Here is a 20612-nt window from a genome sequence, read left to right on the forward strand (position 1 = left end):
GTACCACGAAGGAGGAAAAGAACAGGGGAAAAACATGACGTCTTTGTTGTTACGACCACTGCCAGACCGGAAGTAACTTATGTTTAAATTAAGGCTAGAGAATCGAAAGGAGAGGATGAAAAAAAAGCGACCCCCCTGCTGTAGAAAAGTGCCCAGTTGAAGGTAAACATATGAATGTTTTTAGTCAATTTTTCGATATTTGTCGTCTGAAAGGTCGATCTTCGAAACGATACTAATCTTGATAAAATCCGACGACTCTGTCAAAACTTTTAGGCAGACATGCAGACATACATACATATATTTATATATTTGTAACTAAAACTTTTCGACCAAAACCGATTAAAAAGCTTGCCCTATGTCTGAATACCCTTTATATAAAATTTCAAATGTTTAAACCCGAAATTGTCTGAGTAATTTGGTAGAGACCACAGAGATCGAATTTTTTAAAACTTTGACCACTATTATTACTCTTTAAGATTTATGGTTTTGGGTTCACATCAAGTTATTAAGTTTAATCCATATCTAAGGAACCTATATCTAAAATTTCAATTCTTTATAGCCAAAATTGGCGGAGGAGTTTGGTAGAGTGCCCAAAGGTCAAATCCTTGAACTTTGACCCCTTAACAGCAAATTTTCTGCCAAAAAATCAATCACATAGATTTTCCCAAATCACAGTACCCTGTATATCAAATTTCGAGTCTGTAGACTGCAAATTAACAGAATTATTGCATAGGGAAATGTACACGGACACACAGATGAAAATTTCAGTGGTAACACACTGGACAACACAGTAGAAGAATATGATAACCCAGCAACCCTAATCGCCCGAAAGAAGAGAAAGGAGTATACTAAAAGGGAACTGAAGACAAGACCAGAAGGATGGCAACAACATAAGAGCAGACAGGTTCATGGAAGAACTGAACCAGAGCTACATTGACAAGGAGGCTTCACTACAATTGCTTAAAAGTGACAAATTTCCATTTAATGAAGAACGATTAATTATAGCTGCACAAGACCAAGGCTTGCTCACAAATGGATTTAAGAAAATGGCTGGTCTGCAAAAAACCGACCAATGCAGATTCTGTCACTCAGCTGTTGAAAGCCCAAGCCACCTAATGTCTGGATGCAAGATCCTTCTAGCCGATGGACATTATACTGCTCGCCATAACAAAGTATGTAGATACTTACATTGGAAGATCTGTGGAGAGATGCAACTAGATAGGTTGTCGAACATCTGGGAACATGAACCATCACTGATAACATCAAATGGAAAAGTGACAGTGTTCTACGACAAAGACATACAGGCAGGCAGATACATAAAAGACAAGGCCATCAAGCCAGATATAGTAATATGGAACAAGCCCGAAAGGACTGCATTCATTATCGATGTCACAGTTCCAAACGATTTTGGTCTTAATAGAGCAGAACGGGAAAAGATAACAAAATATCAGGACCTAAAAAATGATCTAAAAGCAACATGGTCTCTTAAACAAATAAACATTATACCAGTTGTGACAGGAGCAACTGGCCTAATAAAAAGGAACCTTCAAAAATACTTAGAAGCAATCCCTGGAAAACCAAGCTGTAAGGAAATACAGATAGCAGCTATAAAGGGAACAGTGTCTATTCTTAAAAGAGCCCTCGGATATAAATTTAAATTATAATAGAATCAAGTGTTAGCCCCAGGAAGGAGCCCCTTGATCTCTTAAAACTAACAAAAGTAAAATAAAATTAAAAAAAACAGAGAGGACTTGAATGCCTACCAGATACCAACCTCGGGTATCTTCGGTCTCTCTGTACAGGGATTTGTTAGATAATCTGACATGAGGATGCTTCAAGTTTGAAGTAAACCCTGACTAAACATTCAAACAAAAATGAAAATGAACAATTCTAAATTAACAAACTGGCAGGATGTCGCCCAGAATAAAAAGATCCCCTCAGCATGGCTTTGCACTGGGTCATATGAGGAAAGCAACGGTGCACCTTCTCCCAGTGATGTTTCCACAAGTAACAACACTAAGCTGGATACTCCACCAGACCAGATCAACTCTAGTCCTGGAATTTGTCAAAACCAAACAATGACCACCAAAAAAAGGAACTATAATATTATCAAGTGGTCTGTTGAGGAGAAGAAAATAATTCTTCACTGTTTTGCATACTCAAGGTATGATAAATGGGGAAGAAAGAAAATAATATATTCGAGGCCCAAATAAGATCTTCTCTCTTACCAAAGGAAAAGGTATTAGCGACAACAACTAAAAACCTACTTTCGATCGTGTCACAGATTAACAAATATCTCACCAAAGAGGTAAGAGATGCAATTGAGCTAAAGGCTCTTGCTGAGGCAGAGGAGGACTTTAGCCAAAGAGATACAAATGAGTTTATGCAAACTCAATGGAGCAGGGAGGATAAATGGACGGTTATATGGGCGATGGAGTATGCCAAAATTAAGCATTCAAAACTGAAAGAAAGATGCCAAGAATGGCAAAAAATCTTCAAGTATCATTGCCCAAATAAAAAAGGCATTGCAAGAGAAAAACTTACATGCCAGAAGTTTAACTTCATGAAGAACAATGCTTTCTCTACAGAGCAGATTTCCAGTATGATTAGAGATATTTGCTTAATGATTGAAGATGACATCTGCCCAATAAGCAACCCCATCCCTCTTCCCAGTGGCATTACACCAGAACCCACTTCACCTCAACTACCCGACATGATCTCAGACTTAATATTGACAGAGGAGACGCATTATCAACGCCCAATAAACAACAGTAACTCTCCTCAAGGCTCACCCCCAAAAATATCTCAACTAAAATATGGGCAAAAACAACACCGCAATGCCCCACCTGTAAACATGACATTGGATGCAAACCAGATGGAGCTGGAAGAATAACTGGCTAACAGAATAGAAATGGCACGATGCCTGGCTGTTGGAGATCGACCCAGACTGGTGAAAATAAATTGTACCAAAGCCTTCAAGATCCTTGTTACGAAAGTAAATGATGCTCTTACAAAAATTGTCCCAACTAATGCGTCATTAACGGAAATAAACCATGCAACTTTTGAGGCAGCATGGTATATGCAGAGGAAACTTTTGCCCCACCATAAAGAGAAAAAAGAGGGAGAATTCAAGGTCAAAACAAAAGAACCAGTCTGGAAAAGTAGGCTACAACAGAAAATCTTAAAACTCAGAAAGGAAACATCCCAGATATCTGCCTTTCTGTTATGTGATAGCCCAGGGGAAAAATTAAAAAAAGAAGATGAATAAACTTAAAACCGACTATTCATTTCATAACCAAGTGCAGCTAAGAGTTAAGGTAGCAGAAAACCAAGCTGAAATAAAAGCTTTAGCTGCACAAATAAAAAATAAACAAAAGAAAATGGAGTCCAAGTCATTGAATAGGTTGTTTGACAAGAACCCAAGGATGGTATACAGAAATTTAATTCAAGAGGAAATCAATGTTTATTCGCCTCCGTCACAGGAAGAAGTGGTTCATTCTGGAGGCCACTGTATGAGGACCCCAAACAACACCAAGAGCGGGAGTGGATACATACAATTAAAGAGTCTGCCAAGGGCAAACAAGATATGCCACCACTAAAATTCATGAAAGATGCTATAAGAAAAAAACTCATCCACTTTAGCAACTTTAAAAGCCCAGAAATTGACAAGATTCCAAATTTCTGGCTTAAAAAACTCACAGGCCTATCTGCTGCCTCCCAACCACATACAAGTGGCTTACAGGAATGATTGCAGATGCAATATATCAACACCTGGCCGATTGCAAATACCTTGAAAACTGTAGCAGAAGTAGCAATAACTAAAATGAGGGGAAAAAGAGCTTACCTCGGGTACGTCTGTTGTGTCACCGGTTGGAGGGAAAAGAGAATTCCAAGATGGCGTCCGGGTTTTTTATTAGCGTTTACCCCATGCAACTCTCCGAAAATCATGTTTCTTTCTCATGTGATTATGCAAATGGATAATTCCCGGCCACTATAAAAGCAGGAGGCTAGAGACAAGTCGGCAGTGTCCTGCAAATTGTGTGTGTGGGTGTTTCTGGCGATTGGAGTGTGTCTTCTTTTACCACGTGTATCACGGACAGGAATTCCCTCTCTTCTGGAGGTGGGCGATATTGACTATTTTGAAGTTGTACTGTTGCTGACAGAACATTTATTTTTTTTTTTTGCCTACTACATTTTTGTTTCAAGCTATTTCGGGCCGAATATGGCGAAGGTGCGGATAAGCAGTGATATTATCAAGCCCTTCTCTGGCGAGGGAGACGTTGTAGCGTGGCTGAAAAAAGTGAGACTTGTCGCACAACTTCAGCAGGTGGATGACGTAGCGAGTCTGCTACCTTTATACCTGGAAGGCGATGCGCTGGCCCTCTACATGGAAATGGAGAAGGACGATCAAAAGAAAATAGACCAGATTGAGGCTCGATTAAAGGAGGCATTTACTGATGATGCGTTTGCAGCATATAGAAAAATAACTATGGTTAGATGGGCTGGTGAATGTGTGGATGTGTACGCCAACAAAATCAGGCAGTTGGTTTGATTGGCCGGATTCACAGGAGAAAGCTTAGAGAGACTCACAAAATTAATTTTTGTCACTGGATTCGCTGACACCATCTCAATTGCTCTTCAACAGGTGCCGAACATCAAAGCCCTGACCATGGGGGAGCTAATGTCGAGAGCAAGAATTTTGACGACGACTGGCGAACAAAATCAGGATGTGGTTGCGGCCACACGCTCACCCAACAACAGGGCCCAGAATAATTCTGTTAACGTGACCTGTTTCAAATGCAATGTTAAAGGCCACCTTGCAAGGGACTGTCGAAAACGTGGAACACGGTGTTACCATTGCGGTGAGAGTGGACACTGGGCTCGGAACTGCTCGGGAAACGAGCAAGGGGAGGACGCATAAGCGCCAGTCTCCTTCCCAACCAAGATGTGAACGGTGATAAGCATCCATGTTGACGGGACGCGATGTTTGGCGCTTATTGATACAGGATGCTCCAGGACAATTTTACATGCAGACCGGTGCCGGTCTTGGAGAAAAACAAACGTAAATGTCAACACAATTGGTGGAATGTCCCATGCGTGCTGCGGTGTTGGAACGGTCTCTGTATCCACTGATGAAGGTGTGTCTGCCAGAGTCGATGTGTTGGTGGTGCATGGCAAGCCACTGGGATTTGACTTGCTTCTAGGGATCGACGCCATAAAAGCTCTAGGAGGTGTCGTTGTCAAGCCTACAGGATCAGTGTGGCTGGGCGCCAGGAAAAGTATTAAATGCGCAGCCATTTCTATCGATGAACCAGATTTCACTGCTACCTTTGACCATCAAAACCGAACGTGGACCACATCGTGGAAATGGTCTGTGGACCACCTCCCTGAAAGGCTGCATAATCGAATGTCAGAGTACCCAGTGCCAGCAGAAATTCGTGAAGAATACACGCAGGAGCTCCACACCTGGATAGATAATGGTTGGCTCGTGCCATACCCAGAGGATAAATTGGGACCCCCCAAAGGTCTAATTCCCCTGATGGCTGTGATACAGCAGAACAAAGCCAAAGTGCGCCCGGTGATGGACTACCGGGAGCTAAATCATTACGTAGACGCATTTACGGCCAACGCAGATGTTTGTGCGGCTAAGCTGCGTGAGTGGAGACAAAAAGGTGCTAACGTGTCTCGACTGGACCTCAGAAGAGCATACCTACAAGTCCGGGTCCATGAGACACTGTGGCCATACCAGACTGTGGAAATCGATGGGAAAAAATACTGTCTGACCCGTCTGGGGTTTGGTTTGAATGTGGTTCCCTTGATAATGAGAGCAATTGTCAGCGAAGTACTAACTCAGGAAGAAGTTATAAGCTGCGCAGCATCTGCTTACATTGATGACATTTTTGTCAATGAAGACGTGGTGCCCGCGACCCGTGTGAGAGAACACCTTGCGCAGTTCGGATTGGAGTGCAAGAACCCGGAGCAGTTGAAGGACGGTGCACGGGTGCTGGGATTGGCAGTCAGGATGGAACGCAATGAACTGCGGTGGAAGCGAGGAAATGCAATTCCGGAGGCTCCCAGTATTGTTACGCGACGAACAATCTTTTCCCTGTGTGGTCGACTTGTCGGGCACTTTCCGGTGTGCGGTTGGCTTCGTGTGGCTTGCGGAATACTCAGAAGGAGAGTAAGTTCGGTAACGAAGGGCTGGGATGATGAAGCAAGGGACGCCGTACTACATCGTATGATGTTTGAAACCTTAAAATCTGCGCAGCAGAACGATCCGGCACAGGGAAATTGGTGTGTGGACGGAAAAAGCTGAATGTATGGGTCGATGCTAGTTCCCTAGCAATTGGGGCAGCCTTGGAGATGTGTGAAACTGTGTTGGAAGATGCATGCTGGCTGCGACCTGAAGATGACTCTCAACATATCAACTTGGCTGAACTGGATGCCGTATTGAAAGGCATCAATTTGGCTCTCCAGTGGCAGAGCAAGGTGCTACACATAAAGACAGATTCTGTTTGCGTATACCATTGGGTCTCGGACACGCTAACTGGAAAGGCGCGAGTACGCACCAAAGCAGCAAGCGAGATGCTTATTAGGAGGCGATTAAGCACTCTTAAGGAGCTCGTGAAAGAGTACAGGCTGACAGTGGATGTGACGCTGGTTCCATCAGCACAAAACATTGCTGACCGACTGATACAGCGGTGGTTTGAGGCAATGAAAAAGAAAAACGGTCTTGACCCAGTGATAGGCGCGGTCCACACAGACGAGCTGGATGAGAGTCAAATCATGGCTATTCACAAAGATAGTGGACATCCGGGGGTGCGACGCACTACCTACTTTGTCAGGAGAAGATGTCCAACCACGACAAAAGCAACTGTCAGAACGGTCATACAGAAATGCGAGGAATGTCAGTCCATTGACCCAGCGCCAGTCAGGTGGGAAAAGGGAAAGCTGGAAGTTAACGAGAATTGGCAGAGAATTGGAATGGATATCACGCATTATGGCACCTTCCATTTTTTAACTTTAACAGACTGTGGTCCATCGCGTTTCTCCATTTGGAGGAAATTGGCAAGGCAGGACTCGGCAAGCATGATTCATCAGTTGGAGGCAGTGTTCCTCGAGCGTGGCGCGCCGCATGAACTCCTTTTAGACAATGACACAGCTTTCTGCAGCAATATGTTCCAAGCATTTGCATGTAAATGGGGAGTTCACTTGCGATTCCGTTGTGCATACGCTCCAGCCGGGAATGGCATAGCGGAGCGATGTCACTGTACAGTGAAACGAATAGCGGCTAGAATGTGTTGTCCCATACAGGAGGCTGTCTACTGGTATAACATCACACCAAGAGACGACACATCTCCCTCCACTGCGCCTGCCAACAGGATTTATCAATACGAAGTTCGAGTAAAGGAGACCAATCTCGCAACTGCGTCCCCAGGTCCCAAGAACAGCTTTTACCAGGTTGGAGATCGCGTATGGGTCAAAAGACCGCAAAATCGATGTACCACGAGGTTCGGCAAGGGTGAGGTGACCAAGGTGATCAGCCCTCAGTCGATTTTGGTGGACGGTGTGCCTCATCACGTGAAGGATTTGCGCCCTCGCCATTATGTTGTTACATCGGAGGAAGAGGGAGACTCAGACAGTATGATGTCTTCTGAAAAGACAGAGAGTATGATGCAGGACGATGGAGAGGATTTTGAGCCATATAATGTACATACTGAAGAAGCGGAGGAAGGACCACCCGTCTTGCCTTTACGAAGGAGTACCCGACAGAGACGAATACTGCCCCCCTGCCCTGATTGTGAAACACCGCCTATGGAGCAGACTGGTGGCAATAATGGCGATGAGGAGGATGGCAGGGAGGAAGTGCTGCCTCCGGTTCTTCGGAGAAGTACCAGACTGAGACGACTGCCCCCCTGCCCCGTTTGTGATCATGAGATCAGGGGGGAGTGTAGCAGAAGTAGCAATAACTAAAATGAGGGGAAAAAGAGCTTACCTCGGGTACGTCTGTTGTGTCACCGGTTGGGGGTAAAAGAGAATTCCAAGATGGCGTCCGGGGGTTTTTATTAGCGTTTACCCCATGCAACTCTTGGAAAATCACGTTTCTTTCTCATGCGATTATGCAAATGGATAATTCCCGGCCACTATAAAAGCAGGAGGCTAGAGACGAGTCGGCAGTGTCCTGCAAATTGTGTGTGTGGGTGTTTCTGGCGATTGGAGTGTGTCTTCTTTTACCACGGTTATCACGGACAGGAATTCCCTCTCTTCTGGAGGTGGGCGATATTGACTATTTTGAAGTTGTACTGTTGCTGACAGAACATTTATTTTTTTTTGCCTATTACATTTTTGTACAAAAGGGATGTACCAGGAATAAACTTGGTACAAAGGACCAACTTCTCAACAAAACCATCCTCGAGGACTGCAAAAAGCATCAAAGGAACCTGGCTTGGATAGACTATAAAAAGGCATTTGATAGTGTACCTCACTCCTGGATACTGGGATGCCTGGAGATATATAAAGAGAACATAAGGATATTCCTTAAAAAACAAATGACCATGTGGCAAACATCAATTGCACTACACCACATGGAAGGGACAATACACACTTCAAGTTTCAGTGTCCAGCGAGGTATATTTCAAGGTGATAGTTTGTCACCACTGCTCTTCTGCCTTACTATTGACCCACTCAGCAAACTCCTCAAAAATGTGATGCTGGGTACAGTCTTAGTAAAGGAAGGAAAAAAGAAAAAAGTAAAAGAGTAAATCATCTACTTTTTATGGACGATCTCAAACTTTATGCAGAGACAGAAAAACAGCTTGTCTCTCTGATATAAAATGTAAAGACTTTCACAGAGGATGTTTGCATGGAGTTTGGATTTGACAAATGTGCCAAATGCACAATAAAAAAGGAAAAAAGACGACATCCGAAAATATTCGGCTCAATGATGGCTTTATTGAAGATCTAGGAGAAGATGCCACATATAAGTACCTCGGTATAGAGGAGAATGTAACTGTGGAGCATGAAAAAATGAGACATAAGGTGGAACAAGAATACACATCACGCCTTAAAAAGATCCTCAAATCTGAATTAAGCCCGAAAAACAAAATAACTGCCATATATCAACTTGCAATCCCCGTCATCACATATGGGGTTGGTATTATTGACTGGCCTCAATGCAATATCAATAGGTTGGATACAAAGACCAGGAAACTCCTAACCTTACATAAAATAATATATCGAAACCAATGTATGGACAGGATATACCTATCACGAAAAGAGGGTGGCCTCGGTCTCACTGAAATAAACCATGCATATCGAGCCACCATAGTAAGCATGGGGCAGTATATTAAAAGCTCAACAGATATGTCAATAGAAATAGTGAGGGACCACCATGAACGTCTACCCCAACAAACCTCAGTCACAAAGCTTGCTGAAAACTTTGGAGGTGCCATACTGGAAAATACTGCCGAGGTATATGATGAACCAGCAACACAGATTGCAAGAAAAAAAAGAAAGAAATACACTGAAATCGAGATAGACACAAAAAACAAGGATGGGAACAACATAAAAGAGCAGGGAAGTTCCTAGAGGAGCTTAAACAGGAACAAAAATATAAACGTACTAGCATGGTTGCCCGGCGTTGCCCGGGTATTTGAGGTGTATGTTGAGCAAAAAAAAAAAAAAAGTGGTCAATTTTTTAAATTATGACCCCTTTACATTTATTGTTTTGGGCTCAAATCAAGTTATTAAGTTAGATCCAGGTCCAAGGAACCTATATCTAAAATTTCAAGTATTTAGACCCAAAATTGTCGGAGGAGTTTGGTAGAGTTCTCAAAGGTCAAATCGTTGAACTTTGACCCCTTAATCGCCAAATTTTTCGCCGAAAACTGATCACATCAATTTTCCCAAATCTCAGTGCACAGTATATCAAATTTCGAGTTTACAGAGTTATTACTTAGGGAAATGTACACAGACACACAGACATGTTCACTTTTATAGATATACTAGCATGGGTGCCCGGCGTTGCCCGGGTATTTGGAGGTGTATGTTGAGCAAAAAAAAAAAAAAAAGCGGTCATTTTTTTTAAATTTGGCCCCTATTATGACCCCTTAACATTTATTGTTTTGGGCTCAAATCAAGTTATTAAGTTAGATCCATGTCCAAGTAACCTATATCTAAAATTTCGAGTAGTTAGACTCAAAATTGTCAGAGGAGTTTGGTAGAGTTCTCAAAGGTCAAATCGTTGAACTTTTACCCCTTAATCGCCAAATTTCGGGCCAAAAACCGATCACATCGATTTTCCCTAATCTCAGTGCCATGTATATCAGACACGTTCACTTTTATAGATATACTAGCATTTCAGCCCGGCATTGCCCGGGTCTTTTGATATGTCTGTTGAGCAAAAAATAAAAAGTGGTAGTAGGAAGGCAGACTCGAACCCGTACCATGAAGGAGGAAAAGAACAGGGAAAATGCTTCAGCCAATTTTTCGATATTTGTCGTCTGAAAGGTCGATCTTTAAAACGATACTAATCTTGGTCAAATCCGTCGCTTCTGTCGAAATTTGTAGGCAGACATGCAAACATACATTATATATTGGTAACTAAAAATTTTCGACCCAAACCGATTAAAAAGCTTGCCCTATCTCTGAATACCCTTTATGTAAAATGTCAAATGTTTACACCAGAAATTGTCTGAGTAATTTGGTAGAGACCGCAGAGGACAATTTTTTAAAAACTTTGATACCTATTATGACCCCTTAACATTTATTTTTTGGGCTTAAATCAAGTTATTAAGTTAGATCCAGGTCCAAGGATCCGATATCTAAAATTTCTAGTGTTTAGACTCAAAATTGTCGGAGGAGTTTGGTAGAGTTCTCAAAGGTCAAATCGTTGAACTTTGACCCCTTAACAGCGAAATTTTTGGCCGAAAACCGATCACATTGATTTTCCCAAATCTCAGTACTCTGTATATCAAATTTCGAGACTGTAGACTTGAAATTGACAGAGTTATTGCCTAGGGAAATGTACACAGGCATAAAGACACACAGACACTTTCACTTTTATAGATATACTAGCATGGGTGCCTGGCGTTGCCCGGGTATTTGGAGGTGTACGTTGAGCAAAAAAAAACGGTAAATTTTTTAAACTTTGGCCTCTATTATGACTCCTTAACATTTATTGTTTTGGGCTCAAATCAAGTTATTAAGTTAGATCCATGTCCAAGGAACCTATATTTAAAATTTCAAGTATTTAGACCCCAAATTGTCGGAGGATTTTAGTAGACTTCTCAAAGGTTTAATCGTTGAACTTTGACCCCTTAACAGCGAAATTTCTGTCCGAAAACAAATCACACAGATTTTCCCAAATCTCAGTACCCTGTATATCAAATTTCGAGTCTGTAGACTAAAAATTGACAGAGTTATTGCATAGGGAAATGTACACACACAGACAGACACACAGACACGATCACTTTTATAGATATATAGATAGATAGACTACTAGATTAAACAAAAATATATATGTATACATAAATATATATGGAAACAATTTAAATTTAAACAATTTTTTCAATACCCTGAAAATAAACTGCATCCTTCTAAAGGTTATCTAGCAAATTTTCGCAAAGTTTCAAGTTTTATTTTGTTTATTTTACGCAGATAAAATAAATTTAGATCTTCTTTTAATGTTATCATGATCTATGGAGGTTAGTTTTACTAATTGTTTAAAAGGAATAAATATTTATCAACGGTATCATCAATGAAAAATTAACATAATAAAATATTAAAAGAATCGGTTTTGGAATCGGAAATTAGGCACACATTTTTCCGATTCCGATACCCCGAAAACTTCCGATTTTTCCGATTCCGATTAATCGGTACAACAATAATACACACACACACACACATATATATAGATATATATGTATACATTATTTTTTTTTTTAGATCTTAAGTTTCTATAACTTGGTTGAAGGATTCCAATATGGGGGTTTCATTCTTATATTTCCCATCGGTAAGTTCAGTTGCGTTTTTGCTGCAAAATGACTTCCGTCGGCGTTCGATTCATACGAAAATCATGTTTAATTTTCGATTCACACAAAAGCAAAAACGAATTTATAGGAGTATAGATATGCACACAAAAGAAAAACGAATTTATATATATATATATATATATATATATATATATATATATATATATATACATGTTTAATTTTCGATTTTTGAGCAATTATTTGGAAAAATAGGTAACTTTACACAGATTTTTCATTTGAATATACTTTTATAGAAATGTTTCTGTTATGTCAAAAAAAGCCATTTTCTTTACGTCACAAGTGTCACGCTCATACATGAATTCCATAGCTAATATAACATACTGACCCAACGAATCACGGGTAGTCTAGTATACATACATACATACATACATACATACATACATACATACAGATACATAAATATATATATATATGCATATATATATACATGTATGTAACCAAGTTATGGGGTTGATATGCTGTTGTAGAGAAAGAGCAAAAAGAACGAAAAATAGGACGATCAAATGACTCTGTGGTTAGGACAAACAAAGGAAAAAGTATGTCAAGAGATACTTATTGTTGTAACGGTCAGAGTTTGGAGTGAGCTGGCTGTTTATTTTGAAACACAGAATTCGAGATGAAATGACAGGCGGTTGTTTATTTTAGAAAACAAGGTTTGAAAGCTGATGACAGGCAAGTTTTCTTGTTGTAATAAATACAAACTCGTGATGTTTAAAGGGCATTGATGGATATGTATATATTCCTCAAATACAGAAAAAAGAGGAGAAGAGAAGGAGAAGAGAGAAAAAGAGAGAATTCGATTTTGGCGAATTCAGATGGTGTTAAAGTCGGGCAGAGAGGGCTTTTGACTTAAAACACGTATCTCGAATGGCCGAAAAACTTATCCGAACTCGAGTCACAATCTACCGTTTTAAAATAGCTACAGCCAACTTCCTTCAAACTCTGAAATATTATTAGACCATTATTATTGTGAATAAACCCAGATTAATTGTTTATTCGTGTGTGGAATCGTTTTTATTTCCTTTTTCACCACACTGAAATCCACGGCTCTCTTATCGGCGATGTTCGCCGGTAAGCGGGTACACAACGACAGGTCCGGAGTATAAATTTAGACGATCAACTGATAATTCTGTCACTACCCCATACCAGCAACATTAAAACGGCTAAGAATTATCACCGGCACTGGTCACTGGAAGGACGAAAATAGGGAGCTGCAAACCGCCAGAGTCGTTTTCAGGCTGCCGTAATTGGAGTGGAAGAGTTCTGAGGTCGACGATTGTCTCAACCGACCGGCTGAAGGGGGTGACATTTGGTGGCCGTTGACCAAGGATTATCGAAATCAGGAAGAAGGTGTGTTAGCTAACCAGGCAGACGGATTCCAAACCAAACAAAAAAAACAGGAGGTTTACTGTTTACAACAGGTGGGACCTCCCAACAAGCGAGTCAACAAAAGCAGCGCAGAACCAACAACATCTCAGCGATCAGGTAGGAAACCACATTATTTTCGTTCTTATCACTTTCTTTTGCTTGTCGGTATTCGTTTTTGGACTTCTTGTGGACTTTTTCAAAGAGCGCTTATATTTTTTTTTGTTTTGTCTATTGTTATTTAATACGTAATCCGCTAGGACTACTACCATGACCAATGAAAACGGTAGATCTGTAGAGGAGTTAGGGCGTAGGATTGAAGAAGGGGGACGGCTAACCCCAAAACTTAACGTAACGGGATCCAGAGTCCCACTGTTCACAGGTTTGGCTGTGGAGTTGGGATCCTGGCTCAAAGCAATAGAGAAGAAAGGGCACATCTATAACCTGTCGGATGCCGATATGATTTCACTGGCATACGACTATACCGAGGATGCTGCTTCAGAATGGATTGGAGAGTATTTGGATAAATACAAATCCCAAACCAACTGGAAGATGTTTGAAAATGACATCCAGCGGCACTTCGGCAGTCACTCGAGCCGAATGGAGGCAGCTCGAGCGCTGGTAAGTGTGAGGCAGAGGGGTGGCGAATCCATCGCTCACCTAGAGGGACGCATGAGCATTCTCGCTAAGGTAGCTTACCCAGATCAAGATCGGAGAAATGATCCGGCTACCCAGGCCCAGCTGGCAGAGTTCTTCACGGACGCTTTGAGCAATTCCCTGTTGCGTGAGGACGTGGCAAGGGCACAGCCTAACACGTTGGAGGAGGCCTTTGCACAGGCTCGAAGAGCTGAAACCCTCCTCCTGAGATTAGGAAAATTAGAGGAGAACCAGACAGCCTGGTTGAAGGTCTGCTACGGATGCGGTCGACGAGGACACATCTGAGCAAAGTGCCCTGAGCTTCACCAGAGTGGGGAAGAAGAAGCCTCAAATCCAGAACACTGGGACTTAAGGGGAGGGGGGAGACATATACCCCATCCCAACTTTAAGAGGGGTCTAGTGTGCTTTGTTTGCCAGAAAGAAGGGCACAGGGCACATGAATGTAGGAATAGGGATAGAAAGAATCCACCCGGACCCAAATTAAAACTCACGTCCCCTAAGAAGATTCCAAAAAGGAAATCTTTAAACTAGTTAGGGTTGCCCCAATAGCGAAAGGGCAGGTGACCCCTAGGAGAGATAAGAATGTCCAGAAAAGCATAGATGGGGCTTTAAAATTAAAATGCTACAATTGCGGAAAAGAGGGGCACTATAGTTACCAGTGCAGAGACAGGGTGCACTGTTTCAACTGTGGCCGCCCGGGACATCCAAAGAGGGCCTGCATGCTGAGGCCTAAGTGTTTTAAGTGCGGCAGTGAAGAACACTTAATTCAAAGTTGCAAGGCGAAAGAGTTCGTACGGTGTGACGAGTGTAAGGAAAGAGGGCACACAGCAACTAGCTGTCCACTAAGGAAGAAGGAGACATGCCAGGGGTTTGGGAAGAGCGGGCATTTGTGGGACAGTTGTAGAAAGAGGAAAAGTAAGGTTAAGAATCCTTCGAATAAGGATAGAGATGGGATTAGGTTATGTCAAATATGGTCCGAAGATGACAAACTCACCTGCAACATTGAAATAGAGGGCAGAACGTTCAGAGCGTTGATAGACACCGGATCGGAAGTCTCAGTCATTAGTTCTTTAGAGTTGCAAAGACTAAGACTCCCCGCCGACCGATTTATGTCGACTAAAGTGAACGCGTTTCAGGCAGATGGGGGTAGATTTAGATTAGATTGGATGCTGGAAGTAAAGATAAAGGTGGGCGAGACTGAGACATCACACACATATGTAGCACCAAAAATGACCCACGACGTGATACTAGGAGGAGACTGGCTGAGAGAGAGGAAAGCTGTATTAAAATTCGACCCTCCAAAGTTAATCCTTGGGGAGGAAGAGATTATGTTAGGTAGCACAAGGCTCACTCAAGTGGATCTTGTGTCTCGTGAAGATTTAAAGATTCCACCTAGAACAGCGGTGACGAGCTGGGGTGAGATAGAAGGGCTATAAAGGATAGCGAAGCCATTTATCAGGTTTTACCCCTTCCCTACATAGAAGAAGACGAGGACGTGACCGTGTTACCAGCATTAGTGCAGGAAGGTCAGGCGAAGAATTTTCCGGTAGTGGTAGCCAATACGAGTCTGAAGACGGTTAACATTAAATCAGGAACTAAGTTGGGCAGAGCTTCAGTGTTAACATTAAAAACTAGAGTGAGGCGCGAAGGAATGCCTGTAGAGAGTGAAGCGGTTAGTGACAAGGTAAAATTAGACTGCCCTGACCAATACCGAGAGAGATTAGAAAGACTATTTAAAGCTAATAAGCGAGTGTTAGCTAATTCAGATAAGGAATTAGGTAAGACGCATACAGTAAAAATATCGATTGACACAGGAGACCACCAACCAATAAAGATGAGGCCGTACAGAACGCCTATTTGGAAGAGAGAGTTGGTTGAGAAAGCAGTGAAGGAGATGGGAGAGGCTGGAATTATTGAGCCATCTCAATCACCTTGGGGTTTCCCAGTAGTAATAGTAGAGAAAAAGGACGGGGGAAATAGATTTTGCGTAGATTTTAGAGAACTTAATAAGATAACAAAATCTACTGCTTATCCTCTGCCCTTGATAGACGATATTTAGCGATGCTAGGGAAGGCTACATGTTTTTCCTCCTTAGATTTAAGATCAGGTTACTGGCAAGTGGCAGTAAACGAGAAGAACAAACCTAAGACGGCTTTCTGTTGTCATATGGGGTTGTTCCAGTTCCGTGTTATGCCGTTTGGGCTAGCAGGAGCTCCTGGTGTTTTTCAGTCATTAATGGCAATAGTGTTGAGAGGATTTGAACATTTTGCCATGGCATATTTGGATGATATCTTAATATTTTCAAAAACCCGGAAGAGCACTTTAAACATCTACAGGCTGTGTTAGATCGTCTAAAATATCATGGCTTGAAATTAAAGATGGAAAAGTGTCAATTTATGAGGAAAGAGACTAAATATTTAGGATTCATCATAGACCAATCTGGAGTAAGGCCAGATATTGATAAAGTAAAAATTATAAGGGCGATGCCAGAACCTCAAACAGTTAGACAAGTTAGAGCATTTATAGGAACTGTAGGTTATTACAGAAGGTTCATAGCAGGATTCTCTAGAATAGCTATACCACTAATTAATCTAACGAAGAAATATGCAAGGTTTGATTGGACAGAGGCGTGTCAGAAAGCATTCGATACGTTTAAGGCCGAACTGACATCCATCCCTTTATTGATTTATCCCGATCTGAACAAGCCTATGGTCTTATATATGGATGCTAGTGATACGTGTGTGGGAGCGTGCTTGACTCAGCCATGTGAAGAAGCAGAAGCTGTAATCCTGGGAATAAAGGACGAAATGCCTATCTACTTTCTCTCTCACAAATTGACAAAGACCCAACAGAAATGGCCCGTGATTGAAAAAGAGGCCTATGCCATCGCGTAAGCTTTGCAAAAAAAAAAAAAAAAAGCTGCATTTCTATTTAGCGAGTGCGACGTTCGTAATAAAGACAGATCACCGTCCATTACAGTACTTGTTCGACGCTGAATGGAAGAATCAAAAGGTGCAACTGTGGGCTATGCAACTGAGTGGCTACGACTGTAAAATAGAGTACCTGTCCGGGAAAGAAAACACGTGTGCAGACTTATTATCTAGAATTCCCGAAGCAGTAGAGGAAGAAGCTGACGCTAGTGATCAAAATCTAGTCAGTGATAATAACTATAAAATTTGCGTACTTAACTCCCAGCAATTGCAGAATAAGCCCCCAGAGATAGAAGATGAAATAGAGTCGGAAGAAGATGACTCTGAAGAAAACGATTTCGATAAGTGGGAATCGATAGACCTGAAACTACTTAAGTTAGAAGCGAGAAAAGACGAAGAATATAGTATACTTAAGAAATCGCTCGTAGAAGGAAAATTACCGCCCTCAAAATCGAGGAAATACCTGTTAGAGGATGATCAGGTATTTTATGTAAATGGGGAAGAGAAGAATCCAACGCTACGCTTGTGTGTCCCAGATGGTCGTGTGAGGACTAGTTTAGTGCAGGTAGCGCATGACGGGTTAGGTCATGTAGGTATTGATAAAACTTACTCGATTTTAGCAAAGAAATATTATTGGCCTGGTATGTATAAACATATCCACTCCCATGTGACAGAGTGTGTTACTTGTCAGAAGCGGGCAGTAAAAGGAGCTAAGACACCCCTAATAGAGACTGATATTCCCTCATATCCATTTGAGAAGTAGAGTATGGATCTCTCAGGGCCATATAATATTAGCAATAAGGGAAATAAGTATATAGTCAGCATGGTCGATTGGTTAACGAGTTGGATAGAGGCATTCCCAGTGCAAAGGAAGGATGCACAGACCATGGCGGAGATACTAATGAATGAGATTTTCCCTAGGTATGGTGTCCCACGTGCATTAGTGACAGACAACGGCGGAGAATTCGTAAATGCCGTTGTAAAAGAGGTGACGGGATATTTGGGAATAAAGCATGTTACCACCTCTCCATACCATCCACAGAGCAATGCAAAAGTAGAGAGATTCCATAGGTCTTTGGGAGATACGCTGTCAAAGCTATCAGAGGATGAAGTCGAGAATTGGGACTTGTTCTTGAATCAGGCCTTGGCAGCGGCCAGATTTTCACATAACGATACTAAATTCTCTCCATATTACCTGGTACACAGTAGAGATGTAGTGCTACCATTGGACAATCTCCTACTACCAAAAAAAAGGTATACTGGGGAAGAAAATCATAAAAAAATGATTGAGCAACAGCATTCTCTGTTTAGTCAAGTGCGTCGAGGGATTAGGGCAGCACAGAAAAAACGTAACAAAAGAGTCAATGATGGAAGGGTCAAGAAAACATATGGCGTTGGCGACCCAGTATACTACAGAGCACAGGTTAGAAAAGGAAAATTAGATCCTAGATGGAAACCGTACTATAGGATAGTAAAACAAACGGGACCAGTGACATATAAAATATGGGATCAACTGACGAATAGAACGAAGAGGGTTCACGCGTCAGACATCTGTGAAGCCAATATTAGGGAGTGGAAAATGCCTAATATACAGACAGATAGACCTGTAAGGAAAGCCACCCTGATAGATCCGGAAGGAGATTGGGAAGATACGGATAGGTGGGCTGATGAGGTAGCGGATGAACAGGAGTTAGAGTTAGAATTTGAGGTAGGGAATACCGACTCGCTACTAGAGATAACAACTACGCCTCCAGATTCGGAAGGTTGAGAATCTGAAGATGATATTCCGCTATCGGTACTGAGAGATAGAGAGGCTGGTAATGAGAATAGGGCTGAAGAATCAGAGAGCAATGCGATTCCGTCGACACAGCCCCCAGAGGTAATAGGCGATGTTAGGGGACCTAGACTTTTGTGAAGCAGTGTAAGACGACCTATCAATGTTATCTCTAAAACAGGGAAAGTTACAAATAGCGATGAAGAGGATAAGGAAGACGAAGAGGATGAAACTGATTCTTTCGTTAAGTTATTTATGGAACTGGAATTGAGTGACTAAAAATAAAATGGAACAAATAGTAAAGGAACGTTACTATGTGTATTTGTAGGATGCGGCGTCTAATAATGATGATGGCAGTGATGGTTGTATTGACAGTAGCGTTGCGCCACACACACAGTACGGTATTTAAGAAGACCAGCGAGGTAACGATTACTCATTCTAAGTGGATCCTGATGTTTGTCATTGATCTGAGAGTGTATCGGAAGGTTCAAATGGAACTAGAAGACGAAGTTAACTTAGCAGCGCACTTAAAGCTGCAGATGCAAAAAAAATCAATCAAAACTTGGGATAAATTCTAATACAGCGTTATTTGTATCACTAGGAGGACGGTTAGATGAGATGAAACAAAGACTCCGATACATTGGAGGATATTTTAGGGATATTGGATTGCTAGCAGCAGATGGGACCCAAAAACGAGTTAGAAAGAGATATATACTTCCTTTCGTAGGTAAAGCACTACACGTATTATTCGGGACCGTATCGGAGAGTGGCACAGAAGTATTAGAAAGGCATATAAGCAGTTTAGAGGAAAATCAACAGAAGATAAAGCACGTCATAGAGGAAAGCTTATCAATAGTGAACGTTACTAGATACGAACTGACAGAACATAGACAAAGAATAAACTGGCTATCCCATACAGTCGCCAGCCTAAACAGAAGTTTGACTTTTTTGGCGAGAAGAATAAGTACCGTAGAAGCTATAATTGGGCAAATACTGGAACTGCTGATGATGACAAACCAACTCGACTCATCAATTCAGTTATTGACATTGGCGACGGAACATGTTAGGACACAATTAGATTTACTTTCATTAGCGCACATGTCACTGAGCATCATACCTCCCAAAGACTTAAAAACAATACTCGGGATGATTCAGTCAGACTTGCCACATACTTTACGCTTACTAGTAGATCGAAAGAAGAGTCTATGGGAATATTATAAAACCTTGAGTTGTGCTACGATGTTACAAAATGATAAGATTTACGTAATGGTTGAGTTACCTTTATTGGATAGAAATAGCGACTTCGAAGTATTTAACCTAATTAATTTACCGATACCGTTTCCTACTAATGTCACTGAGAGGAGAGCAGTAGCAAGGTACAAAGTTGAAACCGAAGGAATAGCTTTTAACCCAGCCCGAACCAAATTCATAGTGTTGTCACCTAGCGAAGCACTAGCGTGTAGCATGAATGCACTAAGAGTTTGTGCAGTAGAAAGTCCCATCTATGCAACTAACGGACACAAGTTATGTGTAGTTCAATTATTCCAAGGTAAATAGGAGGGGATCAATAAATATTGTGGAGCAGAGGTGTCGATTGATATACTAACCCCCCAAGCTATGCATCTATCTGATGGTGTTTGGGCAGTTGCCTCAACTAGTGAACGGAAGTTGTCGAAAGTCTGTAAGGGACGGCAACAAGGGGAAATACTTATTCATCCACCTATGACCATTATAGATCTACCTATGAGTTGCGCAGTGTTTGGTCCAACTCTAGAGATCTTGCCGTCCTACAGATTTAAAGAGAAGTTTGGACTCAGAAATGACTTTCTGTCA

General features: G+C 41.6%; 1 protein-coding gene across 3 annotated transcripts in view; it reads right to left on the reverse strand.

Moving 5' to 3' along the window:
- The window catches only part of LOC145293824 (uncharacterized), a 484189-nt gene that overhangs the window by 109552 nt on the left and 354025 nt on the right, over positions 1-20612 (reverse strand). The window lies entirely within an intron of this gene.

The sequence above is a fragment of the Euprymna scolopes genome, chromosome 15 (assembly GCF_053919585.1).
Source record: "Euprymna scolopes isolate OS-2025 chromosome 15, ASM5391958v1, whole genome shotgun sequence".
Classification (NCBI taxonomy): Eukaryota; Metazoa; Mollusca; class Cephalopoda; order Sepiida; family Sepiolidae; genus Euprymna; species Euprymna scolopes.